The 27,736-nt window shown below is 32.6% G+C and overlaps 1 protein-coding gene across 8 annotated transcripts in view; it reads right to left on the minus strand.

The window, feature by feature from the left end:
- The window catches only part of LOC118065108 (latrophilin Cirl-like), a 101,505-nt gene that overhangs the window by 66,005 nt on the left and 7,764 nt on the right, over nt 1-27,736 (minus strand). For 2 of the 8 annotated variants that reach the window (XM_035080197.1, XM_035080186.1), the window contains one exon: nt 12,279-12,331. The gene's annotated coding sequence lies outside the window, so the exon portion shown is untranslated. Of the gene's footprint in view, nt 1-10,246; nt 11,091-12,278; nt 12,332-27,736 lie in introns of those variants that run through there. The other 6 variants (XM_035080239.1, XM_035080229.1, XM_035080205.1 and 3 more) reach the window with 5 other exon arrangements.

Raw genomic sequence — 27,736 nt, forward strand, 5'->3', positions numbered from 1 at the left:
ACTAAACTTTGACAGACAATTTTTATTGCATGTAACAACACAAAAGTTTAGAAGTTAGGAGTGATTATATACCTTTACCTTCTACCTGCTTTGTACTAGTTGGTACTTGTAGGGTTAAGCTTATTTATTAGCGTGAAAATATTATGTCTTCACTCAAAGGCTAAATATTTTTTCAAGGAGATTTTTCAACAGCTTTCTTGATTTTTTTTTTTCAACTATATAATTTGTATTTATTGTATGTTTCGTTGAATATGTAGTTATTTATTGTTCAGCAAAAAATAAAACAATATAAATAAAGAACAGGAAATTTTACTAATTCTACGAATTCTTGAGCTAGTGTAATCATCATAACTCGTCAGTATAACGTGCTTGCATCAAATGCTTTTTCTTCACGCCAAGTTCTACTCATGTTTCCCATTGCACTCAACATACACCAACATTTGTAATGTGTAATTATTTTCTTATCAAACATGAATTACACGAACAAAATGTTAGAAAATGTGTTTGACTAAAATCATTTCATATTATTATTGAAAAATATTTTTCAAATTGATTCTTTAAGTCACGTGAAAAATAAAGGCATGCTTTATTAATAATATGTAAGAGTTAGGTGACATTAATAGATTATTTATGACGATAAAACACTGTTATTTCCCTTGTATAATAATTATTAATCAAACACAAAGAAAAAACTGGAAACAATAGTCAACTTAGCAAGCATAAGAATAAAAACTGCTGAGCAGCATAAGTGTGTTGTTACTACAACATCAGTGATGAATACAATGCAGAAAAAAGTGAATGCCACTACACATTCCCTTCTCGTTTAGTTCCCATGTGTTCGTTTCACTGATTTTCGAAGTTCAATAAGTGTAAGAGGGAAGTAAATTTTCAGAGATTTTCTGTGTTATTTAAAAAGCGTGTCTAATTTCAATAATGCTAAATAAAGTGCTCACAACCCACAATAATATACGTGAAAACAAAGTTTTAGTAAGAATAGAATTAAAGGATATAAGAAAAAAAAATATGTAACAGTAATTTTTAGAAATAAATGAAGCGGTAGTTAAGGACGACTTTTGTGGTAGTAAAAGGTAGGCAGAGCTGTTGGATCCTATTCTACCAAAGAAGCTGAGAGTTGAAATCCGCTTATCCTGACGGTTGGCTGAACAGGCTAGCTATATGGATTTTCTAAGGATTTTATATTCTAGAATCGAGACTCTGAAGATAGGAGAATCCTCAGGTAAAGTTTTTTTTTCAGGTATATAGCTACAACCCATCATACTCAAGCGCTTGGGTGGGAATTCAATTCTTTGAAAGAAAGTATGTTTTGTCGATACGCGTGAATCGAGTTTCTTTGCTTCATTCGTCTCAGTCTCCATCGTATTCACTTTCCATTTTGCTCGAAACTATTCATGACACGTACCGAAATATCAATTTTGTCAGAGCAGAATAGTATCAATGCAATACAGAAATCGACGTCGTGTCAACAGAATACTACTTACTATCAATTGTTACTCTAATACACTCGTGATCTTCATAATTCTCTTGTTCCCATGCTCTATCAAATTCATTTCACCATGATATCTAGGTTTTTTTAATCATTTTCTCCAGCAAACTGAATGCTTATGAATAAAAAAAAATCAATAGATAGCTAATTCAATTAAAAATTATCAAACTTTTAACGATCGTCATGTACTAAACAAGTTATTGGAATAATAAAATTTAGTTATTTTTAACTGGTACAAAAATTTTATAAAATGGCCGACTGTTCATTGACCTCTATACTAAATACTTAAAAATTCCATCAAGCTTGAAAAATTGATTTATTTATACATGGTGAATTCCAGAAAAAATAAATGACCTATTATGATCGTAAGCGTGAGGAAAAATAAAGAAGTAAAGATAGATAATGAAGGTATGTAGAATAAAATAGGAGCGAAGATTATGATTGTAAAAATGTTGACTGCAATGGGAACAAGAGAGCGTGAAAATCGTCATTTCTCATCGTAAGATTGAAGTGAAGAAAAGAGTAGGTTGTTAAGGAAAGAAAAGAAGGAATGATTCATGATGAGGGGACGAGAAATTGGAGACAGGATCAATTCTCAAGGGAGCTATTATCGATATAATCGCTCTAGCCGTGCGTGTCACCCTTGTAATGTGGTATCACCCCTTGCCTCGCTTATACATATTACCCCTTTGAACCTTAAACACCTATGCATATATACCTGGTCGGTGATTTGCGCGCGCATTACTCTATATGTGTTAACATGTTGTCTAATCTATCGACAAAATGATCAGCAACCACCACATGTATTATTGCCTGCTAAGTCGATATATGTATAATGGTATAGTATTGTTAAGACATAATATTTTCCGCTCGATAGATAAGAAGCAAAGGAAATAAAGGGATGAGTATGGGAGCAAGCATCTGGACTCTCAAACTGCATCAAGACTATGCCTATAGTGCGCGTGAACGCTGACGTGGTTTTTCCCAATCATTTGCATACAGAAGTCCGGTTTCCTATAAAGGGTTCAACCTCTGTTCCTACTTCCTACTATATTTTTATTGATTCTGTATGCTTTAGTACTAGTAGTACCAGTTCGACTGTTCATACTACCACTGGTACTTCTGATGCTTACCATAAATATTGGACTATGAGCATGTTTAGTCTGTGTCTGTATACTTGTCAATGTTTATATCAAGCCGTTAGTTCTACACTAAGTATTTTATGGTTTGTATAAATCAGGTACAATCAATAGAAATAGACATGGCATTTGATGATTTATGAAACGTCGATCAAATACATATGTCTTTATATTACTGACTATACTTAACACAATGTTTCCATGCTAAAAAAAGCTTTACCAACAAAACTGCTTAATTGTTATTTATGGAAGAATCCATGAGATATAGAGAAACTAAAACTAGCAGGATCGATATGAAAAAAATAAACACTTGTTTATAAGGTAAACATTTTTGATTTCAATTGAAATAGACTTTATAGAGAATTTATTAAATAGCCATCAGCTATTGAAATTTTAAATAATTTAGGAAATAACACTTTATAAAGTGGAGGATCCAATAGTAAAATGAAAGCAATGACCTTCGTTGGTGCTTTGAATATCTTTAGATTGAGCATGGGATTTTTAAAGCTTGCGGCAGTAGCGTTAATTAACCGTGGAGCTAGGATCACGGTCGTTGAAGAAGGAGAAGGAGGTGGAGGACGGTGCAATCGAATCATTTCATTGCTCTCAGTCGCTGTAACGCCAAGTCAGGACAGCAGGGGAACTTAATGAACCAGCCAGGTTGCGTTTTTCTTCATGCCCGTAGGCATGCCACAGCGCTTGCTAATTTTATCCCTTATTTGCCCGTCCGTCAAGGTAATCTGCGACGAAATTCTCGTTCAATAAGAGCTTAGAGTAAAAAAGGTCAAAAAAAAAAGGTATATAAAAAAGTCCTACATTGATTCAAATTTAATAATTTCCAGTTGTCTCTCATTTAATACTCGAATTTATTTTCAGCTTCAACATAAGCCACATTATATTTTGGAGTTTTAACATACTTATATTTATAATGAATTCCTATCAACCATCAAGTGCATGGAAGGAAAAAATTTTCTAAGAATTTTTACTAGTCAATTTAGAGTGAATGTTACTAGCCAAAAAAATTAACAATTTTTTTAGTAAAGATAGCTAAAGAACTTAGGAAAAAGTACTAGTTTGGCCGGTAATAATTTCTAGAAAAAAATTCAGAAATTTACTTTCTATTCAATATATCAATTAAATATAATTATACATACATCAAAGGATTATTTTATACTCTCAGATGTTTTTACTTTACTATGCTGGAACACGTCTGTTTGCCTAATTTTATAACTTAATCTTTTTTGATTTTACTGCATTTGAAGAATATGTAATCTTTGACCATGTTCTTATCCGAAGATGAGTACAATACTTTATTTATTGAAAAATTGTTAATTTCTTTATCTAGTAAAATTTACTCAAAATTGACTAGTAAAAATTGCTAGAAAATTTTTTTCGTATGGGAATTCAATAAATAAAAAAAAAAAAAAAAATAATTGAGTTCTTTATTTTTCCACGATTGTTTTTGTTGAAGAGTAAGCAGCCAAGGACTGTTAATTTAATGGAACTATTTAGAAAAAATTTCCGTTTTTTCTCTGGTTGATTGATTTAATGATAAAGTAATCTGGAATCTAGGGGAAAGGTTATTTTAAGTGATATTAAGTTAAGTACTTTTAGATAAGCATCGCACGTGCGAACGTGACATGGTTCTTTGACAGCTCGATCGATTCGTGGTTTTACTAAAGAAAAGAAGAGATAAATAGTAGTGCACGTTCGAAAACGATATATTTTGCTCGCTACCGAGTTAAAAAAAAAAAAACCGACAACAAGACAATTAAGAGAACTCTAGAGAGTTTTCAAGTCGACGTATTTTCCCTCATTCTCTCTCTCGAGCATTCACTACGTCTTGCCAGTAGGTTGTGTTTCGTTCTCCCTTGTTTCCTGTTTCCTCGCTTACCCACTTGTCTTTCTCACTGTACTTCACCCTCTTGTCCTCCTGCTTTTGGCTACGAGAAACTTGTGCAAAGGACTCGTCGGTCTACTTTGCCCCACAGTCCTCTGTGAGATAAATAAAGGAGAAACATCGAAAAGTCCTGTTTTCCTGTAGATGCTTTCTCCAACACTAGGCCAAGTCTCAAGTGACCGTTCTTTTGGCTTCATCTCCCTCGAGCATTTGGTTTTGCTTCAGTCTTTTTTTGCTCCTTACTTGTCTTCTGCAGTTACTGTCTCTTTTTTTTTCAATCATGACCAACATAATTAAAGTACCGACCTACTAAAAGCTAACACGTAAAAAAGAATCGAATCTCCGGGATTTCTTCTACAGACCAAATCTAAAATTCTCTTTGAGAGAGAGATATTTTTAGAGAATTCATTAATTATAAATCAATATCACACAAAAAGTTAAATTATCGATAATGGCGAGAATAACATTTGAAGAGTGATTAGATGATATTTCATAATGAATTATCAATAGAATAATAAATGTCAAAAATTCAACATTAGATAATAAAAGTGTTGGCGAGATGTTAATGAACTTTTTGTTACAAAGAAGAGAAATTTTACGGGACTTCCGAGGGAGAGAAGATCCAAAAAGCGTCAAGTGCACCAATCATGGGTCGTTATTGGCAGCAATTATGATAATAGCATACCTGGAGCACGAGAGCCGCCGTATCGAGCTGACCGGCTCCTTTCTCCTTTTTCTCTCTATTCCACCGCACCGCGTGAAACTGTGCACTACTATATACCTCAACCAACTCTCAAGTCCACGAAGAATCAAGCCGGCCTCTATTAATCATATAAATGGTTCATTACGCTCAGAAATATTATACTGGCCGTGATAATTACGAGAAAATTACACTAGGCGAGTCAAATTCGTCTATAAGAGTCATTATAACACGTTGATTTCTGTCATGGTAATTTCTGTAACGGCGTCGCCATGAGAATCATTTTTGAGCTTCCGTTTCTCAACCCTGTCATGCTATAATCACGAGGTTTTATCAACTTTTCTTCTTTATGTTTTCTCACTTAATACTTATTCCTTTGATCATTCATTCAAGCCGGCTTGTCATTTTATTCCACAGAAAAATCTCAAGCACGACTGTAGAAACATGAAATATTTACTTTTTTTTTGTTTGTTAATATAATAACAGTTTGATATTTAAAATGTTTCAATGTCCGGAAAAATGATATCGCATTCAAGTGGATAGAAGAACATCATTTCAACCATTTTTTGCAAATAATGCAATTACTTTTATAGAAAAATATGAACGAGTTGGTTTACTATTTTTTTTTCTATTTCACCATTTTATTTCCACAATCGCAATTTAATTAATGAAGAAACAAATTCTTGTGAAAAGCATTTCATTATTCATGTAACGTGTCTGCTTTTAGGAAAAATAGTGGTTTGATTATGAATTTTTATTGACTCTTTATTAATTTGAATGCTGTGGAAAAAGCTAGTGAATGTTATTATTTGTTTTGCTGTGTTTGTTTTTTCACTATCATTAAAACTTTTATGAATGAGAAACGTTTTTTCAAATATCTACTTATCAGCATAATAATAATGAAATAAAAAAAACATTTCGTTAATATTTTATTTTTCCAATTATTTTTTCCCTTCATAGCAAGGATATTTCGGTTAAATTATATCGACATTTGAATACTCCATTTTTTCCGTAGGGGTTTGATGACATTTTGGTAAAATAGTTGTTCCATCGGGATCACAATTCACATTATTTCGCCGGTGGCATAGCCTACGATTCTAATTGGACACGTGTAGTTATTTGCTTTATAGCTGGTGCGAAGACTACGCATAAGTATCATGATGGTATGTAGGCATATACTTACGAGTTACAGGTATATGTCTGGTGTGGTAAGAGTATGCTCGTGGACAGCAGGGATCCAACGACTGGTTTATGCGTGCACACACGATGTAGTGTACACTATACTAAAGCATTTATACTAAGGCTTTCGCTTTGCCATTTGCCACGGTTTATTTTTTCACACGATCATAATTACAAGGTTAGTCTCCGCAAATCGCACGGATTTAATCAATGGATTAGCATCATGAATGTGCTCGGTAGCCTTGAATTATTCACGAGACTGGCCTTAAGTGCAATGTTCTGAGTTACATTCTTTGATTTATGTTTTTTTCGTGTTAATAAATAAAAATAAAATTATTTTGATAAAAAATAATGGAGATAAAAAAAAGAATGTTAAATATAAGTGTAAAGGAAAAAGATGATGCTGACATGAGGTAGGATGCTTTTACTTTTGCAGTGTAACGAAAGAATTACGGAAAAAATAACAAGAAAGATACAAGTGTATTACACGAGAGAAGTGTATGCTCAAATTTTTGATTCGACGCGGGTATTATTATTGCTTGCTCTCTTGGTCTGAGGAGTCTGATGCTTGCATGAAAAGAGAGGAGAGAACACGGCGTTAGACAATGAAATGGCTCGAGTTCCCATGGACGGATAGCCAGAAGATGGAAGGCGCGGCAATTACGCGGTAATTCGCAGGTGTTGTGAGAAAATGGCGGACGAGGTGGATGCTTTCTGCCTTAATCGCAGTAATTTTTCAACCATTACGTACGCATGGTTTATCGGGGTGTCGGTTTCGACACGTTTGTGCTTCTAAAGCGTTATGTATCACTACGAATTGTTACATTAACGTGACACTAAGAACAATAATGGAGAGTATTGGTCACTGATAATAGTGCGGTTTTATTCTTACACAAGATAAGCTTTTAGCTATTATCCTCGCTAAATTACACATTTCTTAAATTGTCTAGAACAAATGTGCTATAAATTTTTATAAATTAAACACGGGGAGAATTTTTCCACTAAATGTAAGTGCAAAAAGTGACAAGTCCACGTTCCGAAGTTTAGAAGTAAAAATATTTCTATTCGATCGTAAATTTCAAGTTCTTGTAAGTTTATTTGATACTTAAGAGGTGTCTTAGTAAAATAATTACTTAGGATAATTTTAAAATTACTTACAACAACCCAAAATTCACGGTTGAACAGAAATATTTTTATTACGAAACATGGACTTGTCACTTTTTACTTACAGTTAGTGCACAAATTCTCTCCGTTAGTCGTAAACGTCTTAACCTAAAAAATCGAGGAAATATGTAAGTATGAATGACTTCCATTATTTTCCTGTTGCTTATGATTCAAACGGACTCTATGTGTTGTAATAGAAGAGTTATTTATAGTCAAATGTTATACACTCTTAGAGATAATTTTAGCAGTGATTCAATGAGAATAATATATAAATTTCAATGTCATCGCAATGAAGTTATGATTATATGAAAGAAAAGGTTATTATAACGGGGCACATCAGAAATATCATGACTATAATTTAGCTACTATACACAATCTGTAATTAGCCATTGATTTTTTTTTACACATAAAGATACCTATTGTAGATGCTAGAGAGATATGTGATGTCATATATGTGACATACATCTCTGACACGTGCTTATTAGTACTCAGGGTAGATCGAAAGAAATAATCGAAATTCAGGAGCACGGCTTAACTCGTGCGACAGACATGGCTCTTGTATCAAGTGTCTGTTGTTCGATCGATTGCCATTGCCACGCAGAAACTAGCTGCACTTCATCGTTCCTCTATACCGTCGCTATGTATTATTGGCATGATGGATATAATTTCACAGATAAACAACCGATAAAACGAAAAAGCATTGCCTTGTCATATTAAAATTCAATTATATTATGTTGAATATCAATTGTTTCGATGATAAATTTTCATTTTCCCTTTTTCAATGTGTATACATATTCATTTGTACAAATATTGCAAGAGGAAAATTGATGTAAATAGTCTTTACATCAACTCTCAATGATGCTTTAATCATGGAAAATAATGTTTTTCTTAAATTTAAAATTGCTATTTCAATAACTACATTATTCGATATTTATTAATTCAATTGTAAATTTTTATCTGATTATTACAATCACTTTTACTGACTGACATTTCAATTTATACGCCAATATTTCTCTCAATAAATAGATAAAGAATATTTGTAAAAAAAAAAAAGAGGATTATTGATTGACATGAATAATTGGAGAAAAATGTAAAGTTTTTGAAAACAAGTAATACGATGTAACGTATTGGAAATATTAGAAGAATGTTTTCATTATGAGGATAAAAACTTAATCATAAAATCATGAATTTATTTTCTAGAAGACATTTTAATGTTCAATTTTCAAGTTAATTTTAACTGCAACTTGGTTTCATAATACAGAGTTTTGCACAACCATAAATGTCACGAAGAAGAGTGATGTTTGAAAGTAAAAAAGTTGTCTGACCCTTGACCAAAAAAAAGATTGAGTAGAAATTAACTATATTGGACAGGAAGTATTTTCATGATTGACTCTCTTGATGATACAATAAAATTATTATTACAATGGCCCAATATTTAGTGAGCAAAGTAGTCATAAATGTTTAAAGAATAACAATTGGTAGTCAAACATTTTCTTCAATACTCATATTGCGTAAAGAAGATCAAAGGTAAAATGCTGACGAACAAAACTAAAAGATTTGAACTTCAAGTTTAAACATGATGACGATAGACAGCTGGTGTAGATTCTCTTTCTTTCAAGAGTAAAAGATCTAAAAGGGGAAAGGTGTGCGAAGGTAAAGCAAGAGAAAAGAGCTGAATTGAAAAGAATCGAAGAGTTCAAGAACCATTGGAAAAGTATGGGACAAGTTATTGCGATTTGATCTCTATTGGATCTATTGAAAGTTTTTATCAGTAAATCAGAAATATACAAAATGGAAATAAAACATCGACGTACAATAAATATAATGATGAAGATTAGTTGAAGCTATCAGAAAACCAGAAGTATGTTAATCAGAAATTTTTTAGTTTCATATTTCATTCGGTCTTTATTATGATTATTAGATTATCTTGAACTCAAACGTATTGTCAATTTGGCGTCAACCCAAATGTCTATTGGATAAAATTTTAAGTCTATTATATTGGCACCGCATAGTCATTTACATACCAATAGCCGTTACTAGTCCTTAGAAAAGTAACCAAGTAAACACTAACTTGATCTACAGATATTTTTTAAACTTCAACAAAGTTGCAACTCCAATGAATGACATTTATTAACCTTTCACCCAACATTTTTACTTTATCACTCAAAAAAAAAAAAAAGACACTTATTTCAACTATTGATAATATTGTTTGGAGTATTTTAACTTAAAAGACTCCAAAACATTATTGAGATAGCAAGGTGTTGGTATTTTTCAATTGTTTTATAATTTCAAGGAAAAGAATTCGAAGAAAAGTAGACGACTAAATTTCCAAGAAAGTGACATTATAAATCACCATCTGACATTAAAACTATCACACTGTAGATGAATTCCAGGAGAAACAATGTAAGAAAGTACAAGGTCAAAAACCCTATCCATACGATTTGAAATGCTAGTACGAAAGAAACAATTTGATCTAACATGTACATACACTGTAAATAAACGCACAAATTTCTGATTTTGAAAGATTATTTGAGAACAAAAAGGAATAATTTATCACATCAACACAATTTAATCGTAATAAAACTTAATAGCACTGAATAAAATGAATAATGAATTAAGACGATGATCTGAGGGATGATTGAACAAAATAGTCTACTCACAGGTTGAATGAATCCGATGACAAAATTGGCGCACATACTGTACAACAGAGCAAATATCACTGTCACACGTATATAATTAATTGAATTCACGCACGTTTGGGCTTAACAAAAGTAGCAGCCTACAAATAATCCAAAAGCAGATCAATTGAAGATACACCGGGGGAGATTGGTTTTTGGTAGCTGTTTAGATTTCTGGTGTAGGGGCAACGTGGATGCAATGAAGAACGCGGCGCTGTTTAGAGGAAAAGATATCCTGCAGTTTCTTTGTGCTTAGCCGCTAACTGCGTCCCCACACTTCTGTTTTTCTCAACGTTTTAGCTTCTGAACATGCACCAGATGTGATCACACGCCAGAAAGTAACAAGGAAACTATTCACTGATGTAATTGGAGTAATATCCTCTGATGTATGTAGGGTCACTTTGGCCTTCGAGAAAGAAAATAAAAATCACAGTGTTCGACACTTGACACTGAATCTCGACACTTGCACACTCACAAATATCCGATAAATGAAAGAGAAGTAATTGAAAAATATCAAAATGAATATAAAAGTAGTCACTGAACTGTAGTTTGTGATAAAAAATTGAAAGGGTATCCTCATAAAGAGAGTCCCACAGACGAAGGGTCTCACGAGATTGAGGACTATAACGCGTATGTGCCAAGTGTAATTTTAAATCAACTCGAGTACGAGATGAGCTCGATCCGCTCTTGACTACGTCAGCGGCGAAACTAACTGCTAGCGGAGCAAGAGAGCGTCGCTCTCCCCCTCCATGCTGACAAGAATCTTCCCCTCCATGGCTGAAAGGTAACCCGGCGTTACCGCTCGACCCGGTCCGTCTGTTGTCTCACTCTGTCTACGTTGCCAGTACACAAACTCCCTTCACTCGATCTCTGTCTCTTCTGCTCACAGAACTCGATTGTGAATGCTTTCCTCTACTCTCCCACTATTTCTTTCTCCCACCCTCACTCTCAATGCCGATCCAACTCCTGCGCCCTCTCTTGCGCATCATCCTACCTACCTACATGCCTTGCTCCTTTCATTCCACCTTTCTCTTGCTCTTCAGGTACACTAATGTCATCTCTTTTTCAGCCTTGGCGACCGGTGAACGTGTTCGGTATCTCTTGGTTCCTCTCCAAGCCAAGAGGCAACCGTTAGGACTCAGTGCCGACCAACTAAGGGTGCTCTCCTTCTTTAGAGATAACGCAAGGTCTTCCTGTCGCTGTCAGTTATCGCAGGGAAATTCACAATTCGTAAGGGAATAATGTATAGATATGTACCTATGTATATATATGTGAAATATAAGTGATAAATTACAACTAAATTTTTCTTCCAAGGTTTTCAAAACCATGTTTTATTTTATTTTTTTTTTTGTTCGTAACGTATGTAAATGGAGTTAATTTTTGCATTCGCACAATGTAATATATGACACGATAAAGTAGCACGAATTTGCGTCGCTTGCTGATGCAAAATGTTCCCGCTTCACCTAGACACGTCTCTGTGTACACCATACCAAGGTATCGCGCAACTAAATTTATTTCTTCGTATCTACCTAGGCTATACACCGCTGTTGAAAACCACCCCCGGACAAAAGAGGCCACCTCCTATCTCGGTAATCGCATAAACAAGCTGGATCGCGATCTTATAACTCGTGAAAATGTACGATCGTAACCGAGTGCTTGGTAGATTTATAAAAGTTACCTTTCTCTCTTACTCTTTTTCTCTCTGAATACACATACCATTCAATTTGAGTTGCTAAAGATTTTTCTTCATTTCGTTCTCGCAAATTTTACACTTGACTCGAAATATGAATATTAATCCAAACAAAATTTTCCCTAAAAATTTAATTGCAAATAAAAAATTGTTTAATTAGGTTCCTCCTTTTTTTTATTTTATTAATTTAAAGAATATTAATACTTAGAAAAGAAATTCTTTCTGGTAATAGCAATTAGATATTTCATGAAATCGTTCATTAAATTCATCAATTTAACCTCACATGAGCAATAAAAAAATTATTGATGCTTGAAATCTACTTACGTGATCCTTATCCGAATAATGTTGTGGAATCTTCTGAGTAGTTGTTCTACTATCTGCAATAATAAAAATAGATGCTTTAATAATCTTGATACGTATCTAGCACGCAAAAAAGAGATTACATACACTCGTATATATATATACACACACACATTAGTTGCAGATTTGCATTAGAGGGATTTCCATAATCCCTTCTAATACCAATAATTCTATTATTGAGACTCTTTTTTTAACACAAATATCAGTGTATAAAATAATCGACAATGAAAGTTGGCATATGCAAAACCGTGTTTTGAATCAATTACTTCACATTTCATATTCATACTATTTGTTATAGTTATACTAAAATACGTCAAAAAATACTGTTGTTTTCGTTTATATAAATTCAAATGTGATAAATATTCTTAAAAAAACCACGAAGAGAAAAAGCAACTGTTCTTTTAATTTTTTTTCAATTATAAATTGATTTTGAACAGTTGTGGAAAGTTGATAATTTCTCAGGGAATTATAACACAGTTGTAACAAGTCTTATCATGTAACTTTTAATAACAAGCCATAAAGTAATTATATCTTAGAACTTTTTGCTAAAAAAAATTGTGAAATGTATTTGATGTATAGCTAGTAATATTTATTTTTAAAAAATTGGAAAATTTTTCTACCAAAATAGGAAATGTCTAGAAGATGAATGGAAATGCTTTAGTATTCAAATTTATCCTCATGTGTATATATTACCGATTATGACGAGAAACATTTTATCTATAGACTCGTTGATTGTGTATGAAAAAAAAAATATACAGACATACAGAAAAAAATAGACTCGTTAAATTACGTGTAATTACACGAGATAATCGCTGCAATCTTAAACGTAATGAGCCGGAGACAAACTATCAACGACAGTTGAAATGTAGTCAAGTCAATGAAAAAATAGAAAAGCACAAAATAAAAACTAGTATATACAGTAATTTTTCATTTGCTTCTCATACATCGTTGGTTTTCTTTTAATACAGCAGTTGGACTACATATACTTCAAGTATTTTTTCAGTGTGAGTTACATCGAAAAACAAAACAGACGTTTAAAACTGGGTTGTCTCTCATTAACTTGGCACTACGGTCATTCGTTCTTCGATTCTTCTTTGGGAATGCCTGAGGGGAAGCTTTTCGTTTTGGTCCAGACAGTCTAAATAGTCTCTCGGGATCATAAAATGATTCCCCGTTGTCGTTCTGCCAATAAACTTCAAAGAGTACGAATAAGACATCATGTATGTGAAAATTAAAGTGTTCAATTTGTGCTAATGATCATTAACATATTTTTTCTTTCATTAAAATTACATCATCATCATTTATTCTGTTAATTTTTAATGAATCTTTACATATCCTACTTCACTCAAATGCTTCATCTTGATCTAGATTTTCCTAATAGTAAAATAATCATTACCGACATAATTATCTACTTATAAAATAATTTCTGCTATCTAAAGAAATGTGTTTTCAATGTATAGCATTAGTACAAATGACTCCAAATGCAATAAGTATTTAAGAAGCTAACAATGATATAATTTTATTGGTGTACGATTTTATCTAATACCATAACGATAGTTCAAGAATAAATATACACGATTGGGTTCGAATACCTATAGGTCACCTACCCATGCACCAAGTCTCTAACACGCCTAAAAGGCACAGAATTTTCAAAGAGATGAGGAGAAGTAAGGAAAGGAGAAAGAGCAAGAGAGAAAGGCCAAAGCTGCTGGATGGCAGTGGTTTGAAAGCTGAACACAAGCCAGTGAAGGCCTCTCTTCCACATAGTTTCTACTCGACTGCTCTTCGGAGCAGCTGCCAGTCGACGCCTTTCCTTGCCACCAACAATAAATTTAATACTAAAGCCATACTTTGACATACGTCGATACAAAATTATTAACAACAGACTATCTATATATAATGGTGATGATAATAATAATGATGATGGTAATCATATAAGACAAAGGCTAAAAAACAATACAAATATGAACGTAATTACCTCGAATAATTGTTTTGAAGTGTTTCCTTTTTTTACAGTCATTTATGGATTCAATTAGCAGCTATATAATGAATTACTTCAAGTAAATTGTTTGTTGAGTGATGATGATGATGATGATAATGATATTTTATACTGAATAAATATGTATTAAAGTATATGTATATAAATAATTCGACATGAGCTCAACACATATTGATCCTGTAATCGAAATGTCGATATTCAAGCAACCTCTCATTTTCATTGAGAATCATAGAATATACTGCAAGCAGAATATTTACGCAACTTGCATATCTCCACCAGCTCTCTGGTGATATTAAGCCTTTTGAACGTGCATTTTCAAACTCAACAAAAATTTCATAAGTTCATACTAGAATTATAAGTGTTAAATTCAAATGCCAATCAAATAGACAATGCAACAGGCAATTAACTTTTTTTTTTATTGAATAAGAACTTGCATAATCAATAGAAGAGTGTATTATATTTGTTAGATGGGAAGGATTATAAATTGAAAGATACTTTATGAATGTTTAATTAAAAAAAAAGAAGAAAGTTTTTAATGATTCTAATGAATGTTAATTAATGTCCTGGTGATGAAGACAAGAGACATTCTATTGTGGTATATTATCAAATGAAATTGGTATATGTAGACAACATAATAATGAAGAGGAAGTATTAAAGCCAAGAGCTTCGTTCGTCGGACGACAGCCAGCCAACTTTGATTAATATACCCTTAATTAAGGCCCTACGTCCCCAGGTATTGTTATTTGCTATCTACCGCTCACAGAGTACGCAAATGATTTACTAACGAAAGTATACATCACGTGGATTACCTTGTTCAATCCTTTATTACAAGCGACTCTGTTATTCAGTGAATATTTTACGCAGAATCATATCGATTACATAATTAAAACTTTTAATATCTCAAAGGGAAATTTAATCGTGTGGTTTCATTATAAATTCACTCGTGCTTACTTTATATATTATACATACTTGCAAGCTAATTTTTTATCAAAAAAATGAAGTGAGTAGTAACGATGACAACTGAAACAACAGTCTAGATATTTTTTAAACTTTTAATTTTTTTAGTAAATCTTTACTCCATCAATTGGATCGAATCAATTTGATTATTATTCTTTGATTAATTAAAGGACATCAATAGCATGTCACTTGTACACCGATAAATGATCAGCCATGTTTTCATGGGATGAAAATGTCACGTAGAGAAATGGTTATTCATCCCTTCAGGCAGAAAGGACACTACGAATCATAATATTCTCGCGTATATGAATGCACTTCCTGTTTTCACTAGCTCATCCGTTTTACGTTCAACCGAGTATAAACGTTTTCGATCAGCATCCACGATGCATGACCGACTTCACTCGATCTCACAATCCAATATCTGGTTTAGCAAACGCAATAGCTATTTTAGTGAAGGTACACAAGATATTATTGCGGATAGTAGATGGAAGGAAGTATCCTCTCCAAAATATGTTGTATGTATGTAAATAACCGCCATATATGTTTATATCTGTATCTATACTTTATATTATATATCATATTTATTTAATACAGTTAAATGTTTATGTACGGAACCTTGCATGTAATTTATCCGGTACATGGAATCTGTTACTCAATGCAAAACATTTACAACCTATTTTTATTCAAATGTGTTTTATGACAGAAAATATTTTTAAACTTTTAATTTATCATTGTTGATAAATCTTTTTATTCTCCATTGTCATCATTATGTTCTGAAAATATTGATATAAAAATTTATCCAAAGTCAAGCGTCGAAAGTTTCCCATACTAGTGTACTGAATCAGACGTCAGATGATAAGACTTTATCGGATCCAACCACTCTGTGTATGTAGATAGACGACACAAATATACCCAACGCGTCAGTCATGCCGATTCGTCTTCTCAGGTCAATATTGACGTGGGTCTCTGGTCAACGATTATCTTCGAGCCAGAAACTCACGCTTTCAGATAAAACATATCCGCCGGCTCCAAAAACGTTAAGATTATAAGGAAATGAGGAAAAAAAATCCTCCTTCAGGATTTTTAAAAATATTTTTCTAAACAAATGTGAGGAGAAAGTTCTCTGCTTCATTTCATCTTTTAGTATCCAACTGATTAGAGACGTTGACAGTTATCCAGTCTTTACGGAGTAAAATATGAGTCCACGTAGGTGGTATTGCTCCATTTTATCTCAAGTGCATTAATACAAAGTTATATCAAATCTTTAATTCACTGAAGAGGTTGAAAAATTTGTAGGGACAATAAGAATTACAAACTCAAGCTATTATATCACCAATTTCAAATGATAGGGGCACTTCTGTGTGTAGTATACCACTCAGATGTATTATAAAGAAAGTGTTCATTGATATGAGAATGTGAATGTGTGTGTACTTAAGGATCGGAGAATTTCAGAAGGGAGGAGGGCAGCGAGAAAATAGGGCGTGGTGTCTCACCTTGGGTAGTCGCTTCAGATTTCGGTTTCCGGTTTACACTCACGCAGCTCTGTTAGCTTTTAAAACGTATATCGAGCACTCAAATGCATGCAGGTGTGTAGTCTTTGCTTACGAAAAAAAAATTCAGATAATAATGAATTCAGCTACATAATAATTATATAGGATGTGGATAATAATCATTTTAAAAATCAAACATTCTGTTTTTCATGTAATCAAATATTATTATAAAATACTCAAAATGGCTTATCGAAATTACGCGGTTAAACATTTAATTAGATATTTTAAATGTTTTAAGTGTAGGGTATTTGGAAATTAAATTATTTTATAGCAAAGCTGAGGATAAAGTTTTGTATGAAAAATTATTATGATGTCATTATGTTTGAAATTAATATTTTTTTTATTACGTTCCAGTGATTTTATTTTCGAGGACTGCATTGGACACGCCAAAAACCGTAGCAAACAAACTAAATAATATTCTTCACAGCTTCACAAAAGCTAGGTCAAATTCATGTGAAATTATAATAATTTCGTAGCGAAATTATTGGGCTTTTGGGGAGCTGAGGATCGACAAAAAAAACGTCAACACCATTTCAACTGTATATGTGTATACCTACCAGACACACCAGGTGCATGGCTTTCCCTGTCGCTGCGTGAACATCCGACACTTTGTATACCACGACAACTCCCTACTATTCCATTTAGTTTTCTATTCAATTGGCTACTCGGATTTGTTAACAAATATTTTTCTGGTTGAAATTTGATACCACATACTCACGGCTCTGTTAAAGAATCGATTACACAACATGACAATTTGTCGTCTTTAAAAAAAAAATCCTAATAATACGCGTAACCATTTTTTTTTTGATGACAGAAAATTTTTGTATACTCTTGACACATGAGAAACATTGAGAAAAAAATTGTAGAATTATTTCCATAAAAAAATTATTTATGAAAGACGAGGAGTGAATTAACATATTCGGTGGCTTTGAAATACACATCAGTGATGACTATCAAAAATAATCATTTTAATTATGTTTTTAAAATAAAGAAGTAATTATGTCGTCACCTGGATCTCGTGTTACCGGAAATTCGCTGATTATTTTGTACAATTTGAGACAGGAACTATCGTGCACTCCTTTATATATTCACAGGTGTTGCATAGGTCTGAGTAATTTGAATTCCCGCACGCTCTAGCGTCATAAGAAAGACTTGAAGCATCCCTAGTAGAAAGGTCCGGAGGGCTTCGCAGCCGGTTTGCTTGGTACCAGTCATTATCGCACTTATTTCCCCGTAAACCGAAGCCTCTCTTGCCTTCTTGTCCGCGCGAGAACCACTTTAATCATCTTCCACAGCCGTCGGCCACCATTACTCTTTTTTCTCTCTCTTTTTTATCCCTTCCATCATCTTGGATAAAATTTCAATTTATTTCAAAAATTACGCCCGAAATTTAATCACTAAATTCATTATATATTTATCATTCCGATTAGATACATTTGTCTGGGATTGATGGACAGCATTCTGGAGACTTTCAAGACAAACTGAATCATTAAGAACGATAAAAGTTTCCTTTGATGATAAAATTTTTTACTGCTAATTTTTATTAAGAAATAAATAGCAAAAAGAAAGAAACTTTATTGACTAAATTGCTTCAATTTTTTTCACATTACTTTTTCAAGAAATATAAAGCGTCTATATTTTGTACTGGCCGTCAAGAAAATGCTCTGTAATGAAGGAGAACGAGCAGTTGTATCCAGTGAGCTAGACTCTGAGCTTTTTGCCATAGATCAAGCGCTAGTTCATCATCCACAAACGTAATTTTCGCCAAATGTTTTCCAATTACTAGTTTTGTAGACAAGGAAGTAAAGTCCGTATAATAAACATGACGTATAATTTTCTAATGCCAGTATATAACGCAATATTTTATGCATAACAAAAATCGCTAACATCCAACTTTTTTATTATTTATTTTTTCCCCTACTTTGACAAGTAATTTTATATGGTAAGACAAACCGTCATGTAGGTGTAATACATGTTCCACATCTGCCATACATGAAAATTTGTCATTTTGCACCAGACATTATTCTGTCCATCATAAGTATAGCTGCTTGGGGGTAAAGTTAAGTACATATTAATGTAAAGTTTATGTTGGGGTCTTTACATATAGACATGAATATCCTGAGAAAGATAAATATGCTGAAAGAGTATTTAATGTAAATAAAAAATGATTATTTCTTTTAATTCTTTCAGTACGTATGTAATCTGTTAACACGTTATCCTTGAAAATGTAAATGAAACACAAGATAGCATAAAAAACGTAAGAAAAATTTCATGGAAGTTGTTGGAGATTTGAAAAGCGATGCTTTGAACATATCTAGATTAATCGTCATCATTATTCTCGTAAGTTTAATTGATATCGTTATAGTAAAAGGTTGACGTGAGTGAAATAAACATGGGGGTACACGTGAATGTTGGGTCAAATGTCATAGTTGGTTTCGTGTGGTTGGAAAAGTGTCATAAAGCGAATGTAAAACTCGTTGAAAAGTGTGCGATAGCGATACCAGGTGGAAAAAATACGACCTACAGTTCACAGTCGAGATTTGAACGTTGGTCTCTATACGATGAAGGGGTAAATTTACCACCCCACCAACAACTTGCTTTAATACACGTGCCTGTGAACAGCTAACTCATAGTTTGTTCGTTTTTGGCGCGCTTCAAAAACACGCTGTTCAAACAATTTTGCTTTGCATGCTTTCACTACGTAATTCTTATCATCAGTGACATTCCAAAACAGCAGAGTCATACATTTCATTTTAATTTTCTGCCAGTTCAACGAACTACAATAGATTCACTAGATATGTAGGTTAATGGTAGACTGGACTCAACTAATATGAATAATAATTCTGAATAGTCCAGTAAATAACAAACAGATTCTTCCCTGAACAAAGATAAAAAAAAAAGAAACGAACACTTAAAAAAAAAAGACTTATATGAAATTAAGTGTCTAAGCTATTAAATTAAGTATAGAAAATAATTTTTGTGTTGAAAGAATTTTATCTAGATGTTTGATCTCTAGATGAGATCTATGATCTTGAGTATAGTTAACGTGCAGAAAATGGGACTTTAAGGTGTATGTAATTATAAACACATTTCATTGTCGTTTAGTTTTTGTAAAATTTAATGAGTTTTTAGTTTTAGAGAGAGCATGTGAATATGAGTTTTTTTTTACTCCATTAATGTTCTTCAAGTTGTTTTTTTTTTCTTTTTTTTCTACAAAATAAAAGAATTTCATTTAATTTTTGAAGTAAAGTTATGTACGATATGTCTAGTATTTTGTAGAATATTTTATTTTCGAGGATGAGAAGTCGGTTAGATGAAGAAAAGTCTCAGTATTACCATCTTACTTGGTGTTGCATGAATTATTCGAGTTTTACCACTAGATTTTAGGATGGCCGTTGCAACGGGTTATACCGCGTATCAGAAAAATTATACGCGTGCGAAGGGGCGGGTAAACCGTCGTATTAAATATGAAAGGCGCATGAATAACCGTGGTAGTGCTCGTATCTTAGCGCTCGGCTTCCACCAAGGCATGCATATTCATGTTTCGCTTGGCTCTCTCGTTGCTATACTATCGTCTTTTAGCCGTGTTGGTGGCTTTTGCTTTTCTGAACCCTCTCACGCCTTACATGAACGTCGTATAGAATTTTGCTCGTTCCCTTTACATATACTTGTCGTGATCCTTCGACATTGTGCTATGTCAGTTGGTGCAACTGAGAAAATGTCATCGGCAAATCGTACATTTATAGAAGAAATAAAACAGAAAAAAAAATAGAACTCCAATAAGAATTGCAAGTTGGAAAATTTCTCAGATGCAAAAACATAATCCCAAAGGGAAGTCTTGGGCTTTGTACTGTGAAATTGTGACTCGTTGAATACGCGAGGGAAGAAAAAAATTGGATATCTATACTGCTACTAGACTTGAATGACGCAAAAATATATGTAGGTATATATATGAAATGCAGATATCGCGCAATCGAAAATTTCCCGAAGGATCAACTCAAATGTATTGCTCTAGGCATATCTCATAAGCGATAGATATGACTCTTTCAATCAGATTTTCAAAGACTACTTTCTCAAAATCATACTTTTTTTTTATTTAACAAATAAATATAAAAATTAAAAAAAAAAATCCACAAAAAATTAATTTATTTTGATGTCTTCTTTGATAACAAATATGAAAAAAAAAATTAGTTTAACCCCCTTTTTTTTTTTTGATTAAATTTTCTTTCTTCGTTGATAGAAAAATTTTTTTTCCAATTTTATTTTATACATATATATTTAACAAATCTATATACAATATCTATAAATATCTTTTCATAAATCGTAGAATAATTTAGAAGATAAGCCACTATGATAAATGTATTTTTGAAGCAAATAAAACACATTTATTGTGTATACATCCTATACATTTTTTATGAAATAATTTTTGATCAAATACCCACATATATAAATAAGCTCTATAAATTTTCAATTCATTGATTCATTGATTTTTGTTATCCTCTTGGTCTGTTGTACAAAATTTGTATTGTATTGTGTGTGATGTTTTATTTTTTTTATTTTTTGAAAATTCAGTAGCTTCGTTTCGACACATTGGCTTGGTCATCCGAAATGATTTACTGGCTAGTGTGTAGTGCATCACAACATAATCCTGGTACTCGATTTTCAGCAAAGCCGACATCACATCGTGCATTATATATATATGCGTATATATATATATCTCGTGCATATGTATAGGCTATACAAGGTAGGTATTTGTTTTTACGTGTAGTGTCAGTGCGTGCAATCATCCGCGTCAACAAACTGCTACATATATAAATTAAATATCTATCTCATTTATATATCAAACTTGTTCTACAATTGATGAATAATTAGAGCTAACACGTGTGATTAAAGTATCAAAAATCATCATAATGTATTTTATTTGTTTATCAACTTGAATATAAATTTTCATGTGAGCTTTTAAATGATTAAATATGAGTGAAAAAAAAATAATCATCTTGGAATTATGATTGAAAAGGGAGGGAAAATAATATTAAATGGAGAACTTTAGATGGGAAAAATAGAAAAATGCAAGTTAATTTTTATAATTGAAATTTAACTGATTTCACAATTGATGAATAATTAAAAAGTTGACATACGGTACGATGAAAAGATGAAAAAATGGATAATCTGTATGTAAATGAATAGAAAAAGAGTAAAATATTTTAATTATTTCAGTGGGATTGATTGGAAGAGAATAAATTATTCAAATATTGGTAATAAAATCAAAAAATAAATATTTTTCTAATATGTAAATGACGTGTGAATGAAAAGATTGAAAGAAAATAGACTCGTTACAGTTTAAAAAAAACGGGGGCGATTACCACCAATCCTATTATACTCATGGTCGAGAACGCAATTATCCGTTCCATCGGGTTCGAAATTCTTTGGGCTTACATCAGTGTACCAGAACGAATGCGTCGTCAACTAGATGGAGGTGGTATGAAGGTGGTGGATGTTGGTATGAAGACCGTCGGCAAGAGAGCATGTATTTGTCGAGAGAGGAAAGAGGAATGGCCAGACGAGGGTGCAAGAGCATCACCAAATGGTTTCATTAAAATAATCCTGCTTCGGGTGGCTCGTTCGATCGAAATTCCGTGTACGGAATAACGAGTGTGCGGATATGTGTGGGGGTACTGGTATTTGCGCGGTTCTTCGTGTATCAATACATACATCGCTAGTACGCGGTGGCTACAAATGTACGAGAATATACACGTGTTCGCACGTGCATTGTTGCTTGCTGCTCGAGGGTGAACCTCGTCTCGCGTATTGCGGACTGCGGTGAAATGCGTGTATTTGAACAATTAAGTTTATCCCCTTACTCCACCGGCTACCAACAGTCACTTTGCAATACTCTATATGTGCAAAATGAAACACTGCTCTGTGCATCACAAAATTAAGTATAACAAAGAGAATTACGAATACAACTCATTTTCTCAATACATCTTCTCATTTGTTTTTGCTTGTTTCATTATTATTTTTCCTAAACACATTATTTACATCCTTCTTTTTTTTAATTAATCTTTTGAAAAGCATTAAATAAAGTTTTGTTTTAAAAAAAGAATTGTTGTCATGAATATTTTTCCATTGTCACAAATTTAATCTAAAAAAAAAAAATTTTATATCTGACATTAAGCGGAATTTTAATTGTTAAACATTTTAATTAGAGTTAATCGAAAAAATAATCAACAAATTTAGCTTGCATCAGAACATTCTTTAACTATGATATGAACGTCAAGGGATTTTATCTGCATAAAAAGACTTTCGTGTGGCCGGACAATTAGATATGCATATATTGTACGAATAGAAGTGCTTAATCATTTCAACGTGACTATATAGCTGAGAATCGCTTCGTATTACACCGACGTGCATAAATAGAGTCACGCTAGAATCTTGAACGAGCCTTTAAGAGTACCAGGTGGAGTTCATTTTGAAATGCGGAAGGCGATTGTTAACCCTATGCGATGTAATGACACGACACTGATGTGATTTTTATCCGGTTTCAATGAACTATGTGGGTGTGACTTAGGAAATTTATAAAATAAAAATTTTAATATTTACTTGGGAATATCTTTTACGATATTCCCATTTATCATAATCTTCATCTACCGTTGATGGTATGATAATTAAATATATTTAAAAAACAGTTCATTGAAATGACCAAATTATTCTCGCACTCGGTGGGCGAATACAAGGTAAAATTAATCGATTGCACGCTCAGACTCGGCTTAATTGACACTCCGGTATTGCTAGATATGACCATCATTTTTTAAAGAGTTAATCCGTTCGTCTGGTACCACATTCCAAGGATATTTAACATGTAAAGTCGTCTCTCATCGCCGCAAGGCATCACAAAGTAAAATCCAAGAAGATGGACCGGCTCGTAAAAATGAAATGGCCACTTACAATGTTGTACTCATATTGCGAAAACTTTTGTAAAATATACTCATGAAACTTGGAATTAACTTTAATCACTTCTTTTATTATTTCATCTTTCATTTCATCTTTAAAATATTATTTATTTTTTTCAACTTTGCATTCATTTTCTTATATCACCCATTTTCGTTGATGTCATTCTTTCTTTTTTTTTTATCTTCTTGAAAAAATGAAAGTTTTATAAGAAATTACGCCTTAATAATAATTTTTTAATTTAATTTTATTATCATGAAATATGATATTGAATAAAGGACTTGTTTAAAAAGTTATTTTGTCTAGTATTTAATAATAATAATAACAATAACATAATTCCAAGTATTGTGCAAATAGAAATATAAATGCAACCTCAGTGTGAGGATAAAAAAATGCTTATGCAAGTGAAGCAGATGTACATGTGGACAAAGAAAAATAAAAATATGAAAGATAACTGTTTTAAAGTCTGAGCGGATGGTATGCTGATATTGCTAAACTAGACACTTTCAAAGATTCATATAGCAATTGAGTATGAACCGTTGGTGGTAACAAGGATGAAATTGTGCGACAGGATGAGTTTAAAATTTTTTGTAAAACCGTAAAAGTGGCAATGACTCGGTCAAGCGTCAGAGAACGAGCTGCTGTGGTCAGGGTGGGCCCAGTAAATTTGGCCACCCAGAGCCAAAACGGCGGTAATAAATGAGCGGTGAGTTTACTGGCAACGGAACTCGCGGGTTCAATTTCCCAAGAGGGAGTAGTGCAAAACCACAGCTTAAAAACAATATCTTTATACTCTCGGGTAACAAACATCGATCGATAGTTGGTAGCCGCATTCTTTAGATCCCTGGTGTAATCAGTGGTTTTCTAAACTCAATGTAATTTTTTGGCTGTACCAACAGTATACATTTTATCAGTTAAATAGATTTTATTTTCACCCACGGCAAGACAATCATAAAATGCAGATAAGTCTCATTATTAAATTCTCCAACGTGTGATAACACAAATATTAAATAATGTTGATAAAAAAAGAGAAACAAGTGTAGTAATTTATTAAAAAGCATTAAAATGAAAAATAACAGAGAGTTATGTTTATATACGATTTGTTGAACAGAATTACGTATTTCCTGTCCTAGCAATTGGGGCTCATCTGTGCTGTCCATGTTATTGTGTCATTTCACCCCTGGAGGCAATTTGGCGTTGGCGTGTACGCGCTCAGCATCCCACTAGAGTTTGCCGTCAGCTTATTGAGAATCTGCAGATTTTCTTTTAGATTCTTTGACTCTAGTGTATGTGAATGTCCCTCGAGAGAACGACAAACAAAGAAAAACATCGAAAAAGCAAACGTCATGATTTTGGACACCACATCCAGCATGTGTAGAAACGAAAAAAATAATTACAGTAATTGAGAAAATTATATAATCGTGTTATAAATTAATGGTTATAATCAAGTACCTTTCATCTAGAAAATAAAAAATTGCAATGAATTGAAAGAGTCATCACCAAATTGTTCATTTATTAAAAGAAATAAAAGATCGTGGTGTAGTTTATAAAGTTGTGTTTAAAATGGTAGAAAATGAGAGTGAGTGGTTTCATATTCAAGTCTCAATATTGCAAACAAACAAGACATCGACTGTCGTTCTATTTATTTATTTTCACGTGATCTATTTTACTGTTGTAAAGTTTTGTTTTTCTAGCTATCAATAACTTATTTTTTTTCTTTGATAAAAATATATCCAAAGATCGGTGTACGTATGTGAGTGTATGGACATGGAACGTAAATATATTGCTGAGACATATATCTCACTAGAAAAAGAACTTCAATGTTCGATAGACGATTAATCGAAGAACTTGAAGCTGAAGAAAGCCGTTTACTTCATCTGTAGTAGCCAAGAGACTCCAAGGTTGGGTGGTCGCGTCGCGAGCTGACTCAGCTGCTCTTTTTCTATTATATTCTATCCCGATTTGTATCGCGATTAATCGTGACTATTCCATTGCCATTCCTGTGTCATCAATCGGTTGCATTGACATTCCATCTCTTAGTGCTTACTTGCGATAAGAAATTACACTTCCGAGTAGATAAAAATCGCTTTTCATCGTCTACTTGAAAAGTGAGCAGTCAAAAAAAAAAAAAAGAAAGAAATAAAAAAAATGTTTTCCTTCCGAGGCAAGCAATTTGCAGAATGGAAAGATGAAACTCAGTACACCTGTGTCTGCTCTTTTTTCTTTTCCTCTACTATCTCGAAATTCGTAAAAGTGCGAAGAAAAAAATTGTTCTTGCAAAAAAAATGTGTGAAAAGATAGGCGGAAATGGACGCAACACGACAGATCTTGAGTTGTGAAAAAAAAGAGCATAGAAAAGAGAAAAAAATGGTAGAGGAAAAGGAAAAGAAGGTGGATGGATGGAAGTGCCAGTAGAAAAGAGAGTTGATGGTAGGTCGTTTCAATTCTACAGGAGAAACGAACATGACTATGGTAGTGAGGTCACACAAAGTTCAGAAAACGACAAGATGAAAAATTTTTAAAGAAATACGACGTCTTTAACGACTTGTCATAAAATGAGAGATGATAAAGTTGCAGAGTAGGATTTTACACATATAAACTCGGTTTTTCAATATAATTTGATTTACTCTAAGGAGTCAACTAGTATATGTTCATATATATATATACAAACTATCATTTTACTGAAAGCACATGAAACTTATAAACGTAAATATAAATTTATCATTTATTTCCAGTAACTTTATAAATTAACCACAGCCAAATGATTCTTTTATAATTGATTTTTAAGTATAATCAAGATTATTTTATAAAATGAATACATATAATGAATGGGCAAAAAAAAAATATATTGAATGCAATAAAATGCTATTGGTAAATGCGAATAAATTATGGTGGTTTTATTATTCAACCGATGAGTAACGATCATCAAAGACTATGTGAGATAGGAGGCATACCAAAGAAGCATCAATGAATATGTCTGGATGATAAATTTTAAACAATCAATAAGCTGTCGCAAATGAAAGGATTGTATCGAAAGAGAAGTGAGTGATCAAAGATTCTTCAGAGCTATAAACATTACGTTTTAGCTCAATACTTCAGATATATACAGTGGCTCTCGATGAATGGCTCATTTATCCAACAACATCGTTTAAGCTTGGCACTAGGTGAAAGCATATTGCGTAGGTTTTAACAGCCTCTAAAAATCATTCTCACAAACTTTTCGTTTTTAATGCCTTTGTAAAGATCTTTAGATGGATTGACGCTGTCGGATGATGTGATGATTAGACTTCTCTCAGTTCTTACATACTGAGGAATCAAATGTATGAATAAAATAAAGAAGAATTGTGTCAATTAACAGTACAACTTGTCTGCAATATGCGAATTTAAGTGGTGACTCACGATATTTCAGGATCTCATGATTAAAAGCATCTTTCGCAATTTATTAATCTTATAGCTGGCATTAAGAGACTTTTAGTGAAACGAAATAATTTTTTTGATAAAATTTATACGTGTAAATGTTATAAAAAAAGTGGCTCAGACAGGTTTTTTTTGTATGTTTATAATAACAATAGTAATAATAATGAATTAACGGATTTAGGAAATATGAAAGTATTACATGATTAAAAGCGAAGCAATTAACTCGCCTAATAGTCATAATCTTTATGAGAAAAAATTTTATATATATATATATATATATATAATTATGTGTTGTAATGATTGAAAAAAAAAAAGGTTTATAAATAGCATTAATATTTAATATTGAATCATAAATTATTTTAATCTCTAAGACAATGATATTTAATAATAAAATTATAAGGGCATTGCTGGTAGAATAGTTCTATGAGAAAAGTTAAGGATAATGACGAGAGATTGTTGATTGATGTTCAAGAACTTACACTTTGCATTTACGTAAGAGTTTTTGGGTAGAAATATAGGTACATAGGATGACAGCTCTTCCGTCGGGGACT

The sequence above is a fragment of the Chelonus insularis genome, unplaced genomic scaffold, assembly GCF_013357705.1.
Source record: "Chelonus insularis isolate UGA/USDA-ARS -01 unplaced genomic scaffold, ASM1335770v1 contig_117_pilon, whole genome shotgun sequence".
NCBI classification, from domain to species: Eukaryota; Metazoa; Arthropoda; class Insecta; order Hymenoptera; family Braconidae; genus Chelonus; species Chelonus insularis.